We start from the raw sequence: 9,915 nt of genomic DNA, 5'->3' as shown, positions 1-9,915 counted from the left end.
CCTTGGAGAGACTTACTCCTTTGGAGAGATTTTTTTTTTTTCAATGAGAATTTTATTGTTGATGACCTCATTGCCACACTGAAATTAAAACTGAAAGCACCTAATAGAAGGATTGATAGAATACCTAGGTTTGATACAACAAAGCTTATAGAAGAAGAACACAGGAACATTTCGAATTGAATGTAGGAATCAATTTGCAGTCTTAGAAACTCTATGAGATAAAAAACAGGCAGTTGATGAAGAATAGTGTGATATTAAGAACATATATCAGTCAATTGGTAGTGAAGTCTTGGGGCATGCAATTACAAGGAGAAAGCCATGGATATCAAATGATACTTGGGATACTATAAAAAGGAGACAAAGACAGAAATTGATTGTTGAATGTTTTCGAGGAAGTGATGAAAATTACAAGGTAGAGCATGCTAAGTATTCCAGTATTGACAGCGAGGTCAAAAGAAAAACCATGAATTAATGGAGAGAATAATTAGAGAGTAAAGCAAATAAGGCTGACAGAGCTATGAATTCAGGAAGTGGCTATGGGGTAAGAATTGGTCATAGAATTATCAATGAAATTTCGACTGGGCCAAAGAAGAAGAAGCATATGCCCATCAAAAAGATAGATGGTTCTATTATAGCAACAGAAGGTGAAAAAAGACAACGTTAGATAGAACAGTTTAGTGAGGTTATGAATAGGAGATATGGAGAGAATAATTTGATTGATATACCTGAAGCTGAAGAATACCTTGATGTGCCCATGAATGAATTCAGCGTGTTTGAAGTTGAAGCTATTCTCAAAAAACTAGAGATGGAAAGGACCGGGATACGATGGAATAACTGCCGGGATGATACTGGCCGAAAATGAAGTTACTCTTATACTACTTAAAAGATTATTTTGTAGAATGTGGTAGGAAGAGGTAAAACCTGATAAATGGGAGTTAGGTGTGTTTGTGAAAATAGCAAAAAAAAAAAAAGAAAAAAAAAGGAGACCTGACTGGTTGCCATAATTACAGAGGCATAACACTTACGTCAGTTGTTATGAAAATATATAGAATGCTTATTCTAAAGAGACTGGAGAGAAAGAGTGATGAAAAGCTGAAAGATGAACAAGCAGGATTTATAAAAGGTAGAAGTTGCACTGACCAAATTTTTATTTTGAGATATGTTGTACAGCAATGCATAGAACATACAGTAGAAATCCCTTTTGATGATATTTGTGGACTATGAAATAGCCTTTGATAGTGTGCACCAGCCAATTTTGTGGAGAGTCCTGCATTATTATGGAATTCCTCTTAAATATGTAAAATTTATTAAGTCTGTTCATGAGGATAGCAAATGCAAAGTTGATGTTGATAGAGTCCTATCAAATGAATTTCAAGTGAACAGCGGAGTTCTCCAAGGGAATGAGTTGTCACCCATGTCGTTTATCCTCCCCATGAATTTTGTAATGCATAGAACAGTTGGCGATGGTGGAGAAGGATAGGACTGGATTGGTTATAGGAATTTAGCAGACCTAAAGTATGCTGAGATGCTGTCCTTGTTAGCAGAACAAAACACGATTTACAATGCTTGCTTTCCAGAATGCATGAATTTTTATATATGAATATCAGACTATATGTCAGTTTAGTGAAATCAGTGTTACTCTATGGACAAGAGTCATGGTATGACAATGAAACAATATCCAACAGATTTAGTACATTAGAAAACAAAGCCTTCAGAAGGATATTGGGAGTTAAATGGCAGGAAAGGATTAAAAATGAAACTATTAGAGAGATTACTCTAGTACTGTATTTGGATGAGATCATGATGAGGGGTAGATGGAAATGGTTTGGGCTTGCTCTTCGCACTTCCCAAGAAAGAAGAGTTCACCAAACGTTCAGCTGGGCTTCACAAGGCACTAGAAGACTTGGAAGACCCAGGCGTACATGGCTGAGGACTATGAAGTGCGAAGTAGATGATGAATGGAGAAGTATTAAATTAAAAGCTGAAGACAAAGACGAGTGGCGAAATCTAACCGAGGCCATTTGCGTCAATGGGCGTAGGAGGAGATGATGATATACATATATACATATATACAGTATATATGTATATGCACACATGTATATAAATGTATGTACAGTTAGAATCAAAAGAACGCAGACACTCGGGGGAAATCTTTCGTCAGATGTCTTTAGTATTCCCATGACAAAACAGACAAGGTCTTGCTCTTCTTACTACTACTATGAAATGGTTGGAGCCCTCTCCAACCTTAGCGAATGAAAGACAGCAATAGGGTGTTTTTGCTAGTGAAAGCATTAAAATTTTACAAATCGAGTTGCCATATTTCGTTCTGTTTTATCATTTGACTTTTCGAATATCCACTGCAAATATTGAATACACACACACACACACACACACACACACACACACATATATATATATATATATATATATATATATATATATATATATATATATATATATATATATATCAAGAATCCGAAAAATCATGTAGAAATTATTGGAGTATTGCAGCTAAACAATTCCTTCCATTAACAACTATATTAGATTATTTCGACATTAGCCTTGTTCAAGTCACCGATGAAAGAAAAGTACTTTCAGATATGGTTCGATGTAAAATAATAATAAAAAACACCATACAAGAGTTATACTGGCCTAAATAACATTTACAGAGAGAGAGAGAGAGAGAGAGAGAGAGAGAGAGAGAGAGAGAGAGAGAGAGATTCGGCCTGAATACATCGTTTTTAATATATTTGTAGTATGTTGGTTAAAATTCGCCCGTAACTTTTTGAGTTAGGTTGGTTAAAAACAAATAGACAGAGGTAAAAGCATGACCTCCTTGGCGGAGGTAATAATAATAATAATAATAATAATAATAATAATAATTGGACCAAAACGCAATTTTTGAGAGTTCTGTCGAGGTGAGTATGGGCCCGCGCACTGAGCCTGCCGAAATCTTGTAACCCTTCCAGAAACCACATTATTACTTCCATTCTTGCCTGTTTGTCTTTCGACAATTCCAACTCTTAGTGATATAAAGATTTAATTCACGAACATCATGTCTCTAGGGAATGGAATTTGTAATGTTTCTCAAGATGCTATTTAGTTTGGAATTGAGTTTTATGTAAGTGGGGGATATAAACTCAATGCTATCTTTTTTCATTTATTATGGAGAGAGAGAGAGAGAGAGAGAGAGAGAGAGAGAGAGAGAGAGAGAGAGAGAGAGAGAGAGAGAATGGGTGAAAGTCTGAGGGTGGTGAGAGCGAGAAGGGGTGAGAGGGGGAGAGAATACTAAGAATCAAAGAAGATTGGGGGTCCAAGATGTTCATTCCATGCCAGTTATGTTACAGATGAACTCTTTATGATTAGTTGGCAGCTTGACTCTACGTTATCCATTTCAGTGTTAAAATTACAAACTTCATTTCTAAGTAAGCTGATATTGTTTGGTTACCAACGATATGTTGCGCTACGTCCTTATAGTGCTATTTTTAAGGAACAAGACTTCAAGGATTTCAATAGATAAAACAGAATTATATTTGAATAAGAACTAATTTTGAGCCAGAGTTCGTAAACAAATGCACAAAAGCTATCTAGAATATGGTACCAACGGGGCAAGGGGTGGGTGCCCTTTAAAGAACTTAATTTCCAGGTTGTAAGTAATGTTTTTCTCCCTTTTTAGTTTGGCATTTTCAGTTCGTATTGTATCGTTTCATTTTTACGGTACATGTGTTTATTTTTCTAGTTTTATTACCCTGGTTTTTGGACAGCTTACTGGAAGATGTAAATGAGAATGTAGCAGCTGGACAATTTATACAGAGAGCTAGAGACAGATCCAGGTGGAGGCAATTGACAGCCCACATCAAGGACATGGCACGTAGATAGATTACCCTGGTTATTTCTGATCTCCTTTCTATCAATAGTGATTTTAAAAATATCGGTTTCTCTGGAATTTACCTTTCTTTGGCTTGATATTAGATGATGTTAGCCTACTAATTTCTCTGGTATACAGTATATGTCCAAAGGGAGACTAGAAGCAACGTTATTTCATGTTGGCTATAGGATGAAACCAATATTTAAAAATTTGAGAGCCAGGCAGTCTCCCATCTAATATCATAAAAGAATGAAATTTTGAGAAAGTTTATTTTTCAAATTTATGGAGACCTGTTATTTCTAAAGAATTTATTGTAAGCACTTCAGGTTGGTAGTACTTTGAAAATTGTTCACGTGTTTGTACTTCAGAATCTGACTTCTATCCTAAACTGATGGAGAAAAACCTGACGCTTATTAAACTCTATGTTCATAATCTTGATATAAGTATCTGACACCATTGTTCAATTGACTCAGTGTGCATGGTGTTTAGAATATTTAGTAATCCTTTTAGGCCGGGTGCCAGGACCACCCCAGGATATTTTCTGCATCTTTTTAACTCATAATTCCTGATAACCTTTTTAACTCACATTTCCTGATAACCTATGTCTTGGGCTATGTCAAGAACATAGCGACCACTCTCAACTCTGGGCCGTTCTCACATAGGGGACCAAAACCCCCTGTTTCATGCTATACGCTCAACTCTGCCTCACATAAATCTACATTAAGCCTTTATATGGGCGGTCAAACATATTCAGACTTTCAAGAAATTTTGCAGGGACTATTGCAATATATCAAGAAACATATGTAAAAGGCAAACATTTCAATAGTATATTATGTATTTCTAAAGTAATACAAAATGTACACGAAAAAAATCTTGATTTTAACATATTTGTTTTTGCAAACGAAGTCCTCTCAGGAAAAAATAACTAATCTGTAATTACAAATTGCATTATAAATACGTCCTTGTTACATACGCTTTTTTAGCCAAAGTTTACGTTATATCGAAATAGATACCAAAACTTTTCTATCCGTTTCAAACCGATAAATCCAAATAAGCAAGTAATGATTTTTTCTCCTGACAAATTCCAAATTCATTTTAAAAGATAAAGTGCCTTTATTTTTTTATAGAAAATTTAAAGGAATTTGTTCAAATGTAGTTCGAAGTTAAGATTAATTATTTTTCTTACTTATTTGTTTATTTACTAGTTTATCTATAAAGTTGCCGACGAGAGTGTTTTTGAATTGGTCGCTGCACATTGTTAAGCTTAAAAACAAATGTTTGAATGTAAGTGAGCAAGATGTTAAATAGTAATATTTGGTAATTACTGTATATTTTGTAAAGGTGACAAGGTAAAGGACTCTGGTAATATACATAGCTTGCAGAAGTTCCACTCAGATGCGTATAAAAACATTGAAGAAAAGAAAATTTAACTAAATGATGAAGATTTACTATGTATAATAAGAGGACTAGATCTTTTCGCAAGGGAGGCCTAATTCCACGAGTGCCGACCCAAACAGTTTTTAGTGATACCAATACCTCAACAATGTTACACCATCACAGAAACTGAGGAAACATCAGACAAAAAAAGATGTATAGAGAAAGCATTTTAGCATTACGATTTTATAAAAAAAGAAGTTATTCACAAAGTTCGGGTTCTAAAACTGTGTCATTTAGAAGTGTGTATACTGGGAATCTATGCAACAATAGTAATAATGAACAAGCTTGTGAAATAATTAGTCAATCTCAGGTTGAAGATTGAACACTGTTCTGACCTGAAAGACAACATCGACTTCTGATCATCCCCATATAAAGACTCACTGATATTTTGTAAATCTTTGGAATTACTGAAAACAATTGTTCTTTCTGCTAGTGATTTGTGAGATGATGACTGGATCAAAGAAGTTAGTCTTGAGCTTTACACTAAATTACTCAATGCCTTCAAAGAAACCAAGATACTTCTATAGCCCACCAAATCTAGTGACGTTCCTTATGGTTATTATTATTATTATTATTATTATTATTATTATTATTATTATTATTAGCTACAACCCAGGTTTGAAAAGCAGGATGCTATAATCCCAGAGGCTCCAACAAGGAAAATTGCCCAGTGAGGAAAGGTAAAAAGGGAAATAGAATATTTTGAAAAGAGTAATAACATTAAAATAAATATCGCCTATATAAACTATAAAAACTTTAACAAAGCAAGAGGAAGCGAAATAAGATAGAATAGTGTCCTCGAGTGTACTCTCAACCAAGAAATTCCTACTTATGTTCTACAATCTGTATTTACACTAATGTGTGGTAAGAGGGACCCATCAGATCGAGAAAGAATATTAGTACTAACAGTTAGTCAAGATATGTGTAAAGCAGCAACAGGTGGACCGTGGAAGATGAAAACGCATATCCTACTATGTATGACACTCCGCCATCTCTTCATATCTGAACAATCTACTACTTTCCTAAACAAACTAGGTAATTATGAGTCCTATACTTTTTCTTTTGAATTGGAAACAGTCCTGGCATATACATGGTTGAAAGTGTTTCAGTAATCAGTAATAGTGATGTGGTTAAGGATCAACCTGAAGGAACAGTGTTTCATGGCGACCGAGACAACTTTGATCAGCTGGTGTCTGAGGTTTATGGAATTGGATCAGTTCAAAGCACATTTGGAATCTACATGAAAAAATTTGGATTATGTAAAGATGATGGCCTGAAATTAGTCCCTCGTATGACTGAACCCATTCCTGAGAAGATTCTAAAGTCCAGTTTAAGAGATTCCACCAAACTACCGGAGAAAATGACACGAAGAAACAACCCTCATAAAGCCCTCAAACTGTGCTGAAAATTCCAGCGACAGGATTCTGATTGTTTTAAGATTATTGCTTGTCATATGCCCTTTGAGAGTCAATTTATCCCTGCTATATCGGGATCTGTGTCTAGAAGGCTACTGCCAATACTCCAACCTTTACAACAACTATGCATGTAGATATATATATATGCATATATATCTGTATATATATATATATATATATATATATATATATATATATATATATATATATATATATATATGTGTGTATATATATATATATATATATATATATATATATATATATATATATATATATATATATATATATATGTATATATATATAATATATATATATATATATATATATATATATATATATAATTACAGTATTTCTTAGATTTTTTAATGGGGAGCAATGCCCTTCCAGCAGGAAGGTGTAGCCCCGCTCTGCCAGCGAAACGAGGGAGCCCCGCCCTGCCAGCGGGAAGTGGGGAACCCCACCCTGACAGCGGGAAGGGGGAAGCCCCGCCCTGCCCGCGGAAAGGCGGGAACCCCGCCCTGCCAGTCGGAAGGAGGGGAGCCCCCCTGCCAGCAAGAAGGGGGAGCCCCGCCCTGCCAGCGGTAAGGGAGGGAATCCCGCCATGCCAGCGGAAAGGGGGGAGCCCCGCCTGCCAGCGGGAAGGCAGAGCCCCGCCCTGCCAGCGGGAAGGCGGAAGCCCCGCCCTGCCAGTGGGAAGAGGGAGCCTCGCCCTGCCAGCGGGAAGAGGGGCCCCGCCCTGCCAGTCGGAAGGAGGGGAGCTCCACTGCCAGCAGGAAGGGGGAGCCCCGCCATGCCAGCGGGAAGGGGGGAACCCCGCCCTGCCAATGCGAAGGGGGAAACCCTGCCCTGCCAGTGGGAAGTGGGGCCCTGCCCTGCCAGCGGGAAGAGGGGCGCCGCCCTGCCAGTGGGAAGGGGGGGAGCCCTTCCCTGCCAGCGGGAAGGGGGGAACCTCGCCCTGCCAGTGGAAAGGGGGTAGCCCCGCCCTGCCAGGAGAAAGGGGGGAGCCCCGCCCTTCCACCCTCCCAGCGGGAAGGGAGAAGCCCCACCCCTCCAGCGGGAAGCGGGAGCCCCGCCCTTCCAGCGGGAAGGAGGGAGCCCCGCCCTGCCAGCGGGAAGGGGGGAGCCCCGCCCTGCCAGCGAGAAGGGGGGAGCCCTGTCCTGCCAGCGGGAAGGGGGGAGCCCCGCCCCGCCAGCGGGAAGGGTGAAGACCTGCCCCGCCACAGGGAAGGGGGACCCCGCCTTGCCCGCGGGAAGGGGGAGCCCCCTGCCCGTGGGAAGGGGGGAGCCCCGCCCTGCCAGCGGGAAGGGGGGAGCCCCACCCTGCCAGCGGGAAGGGAGGAGCCCCGCCCTTCCAGCGTGAAGGGGGGAGCCCCGCCCTTCCAGCGTGAAGGGGGGAGCCCCGGCCTGCCAGCGGGAAGGGGGGAGCCCTGCCCTGCTATGGAAGGGGGGAGGCCCGCCCAGCCAGCGGGAAGGCGGGAGGTCTGCCCAGCCAGCGGGAAGGGGGGAGCCCCGCCCTGCCAGCGAGAAGGGGGGAGCCCTGTCCTGCCAGCGGGAAGGGGGGGAGCCCCGCCCCGCCAGCGGGAAGGGTGAAGACCTGCCCCGCCACAGGGAAGGGGGAGCCCCGCCTTGCCCGCGGGAAGGGGGAGCCCCCTGCCCGTGGGAAGGGGGGGAGCCCCGCCCTGCCAGCGGGAAGGGGGGAGCCCCACCCTGCCAGCGGGAAGGGAGGAGCCCCGCCCTTCCAGCGTGAAGGGGGGAGCCCCGCCCTTCCAGCGTGAAGGGGGGAGCCCTGGCCTGCCAGCGGGAAGGGGGGAGCCCTGCCCTGCTATGGAAGGGGGGAGGCCCGCCCAGCCAGCGGGAAGGCGGGAGGTCTGCCCAGCCAGCGGGAAGGGGGAGGCCCGCCCAGATCGCGGGAAGTGGGGAGGCCCGCCCTGGCTAGCGGGAAGCGGGCAGCCCTGCCGAGCCAACAATATAGAGTTCCTGTATCTAGCTTATTTTTAAAAAACATGAGGGTCTTTTTGGAAATCTCTAACAGGCTCCAAAAAGCCTTCAAAGTCTTCAAAGCTCCTCCAACTCCTCTTTTGTCTCCAATTTGTCTTCCGTCATCAATAGTAAAGTTGAATGCTTTCCTGTCAGAGCTCCAAAAGGAAAAATAGGGAATACCAGTGCAATCCTAAATTGACTTCAAATTGTTATTCGTCTCAAGCATAAATGTTAGAAAATGTAAAAAGGTCGTTTTGATTGTTTTATATTGACCAACCCAAATTTGCAAGCTTTTATCACCGACTCACCATAAGGCTATTAAAAAGGAAACAAGATTTGGGTTTTGCAGAAAATGCTTTGGTGAAAGTTAAGAGAATTGTTGAGTGCGACTTTGAAAGAAAGCCAAAATACTTCGTCATCAAGGGATCAACGACAAGTGGAATCATGAAGGCAGTCATGAAAAGCAAAACAAGAATTTTGAAGACTAATAACTGATATTTTTGGAAGGATTCGGCCAGAAAATACAGGAAGAAGAGGGAGACAGGAAGGAGAACGTGAGAGAAGAAATAAAGAATCCGAAAAGAAGAACTAGTTATTATTTGTTGATCATTTTACGGTAGGTTGGATTTGAAAGGAGAAAGTAAAGTCCCTAATGTTGAATATCCAAAAATAAAGATTGTGCAGAATAAGGCGGAAACTGCACAGAAATAGAGAATATTGAAGGACCAGAGAAAGATCTAATATTCTTCAATGTGAAATAATTTTTTTTCTCTCTAAAAAAGGAAGGACTTCTAAGGAGAGGCACTCCAATTGGATGTCTTCCTTTTGGAAATCCCTAACAGGCTCCAAATCCGAAAGTCTTCAAAATTCTCCCAACTCGTTCGACTTCAATTCGGCTTCCGTCATCAATAGGAAAGTTGAATGCTTGCCTGTCAGAGTTCCAAAAGATTCTTAGTCTCTCTGTTAAGAGGAATATGGAATACTGGTGCATTCTAAAATCGACTTCAAATTGTCATTAGTCTTGAGCAGGAATGTTAGAAAAGGTAAAAAGATTGTTTTAATCGTTTTATTGACCAACCCAAATTTGCAAGATTTTATCACCGACTTGCCTCTGAGGCCATTAAAAAGAAAAAAAGATTTGAGTGATGCAGAAAATGCTTTGGTGAAAGTTAAGAGAATGATTGAGTCTGCGACTTTGCAAGAAATCCAAAATAC

Source organism: Palaemon carinicauda, chromosome 19 (assembly GCF_036898095.1).
Source record: "Palaemon carinicauda isolate YSFRI2023 chromosome 19, ASM3689809v2, whole genome shotgun sequence".
In the NCBI taxonomy this organism is placed as follows: domain Eukaryota; kingdom Metazoa; phylum Arthropoda; class Malacostraca; order Decapoda; family Palaemonidae; genus Palaemon; species Palaemon carinicauda.
The sequence above is the reverse complement of the archived record's forward strand: the minus strand, read 5'-3'. Positions refer to the sequence as shown.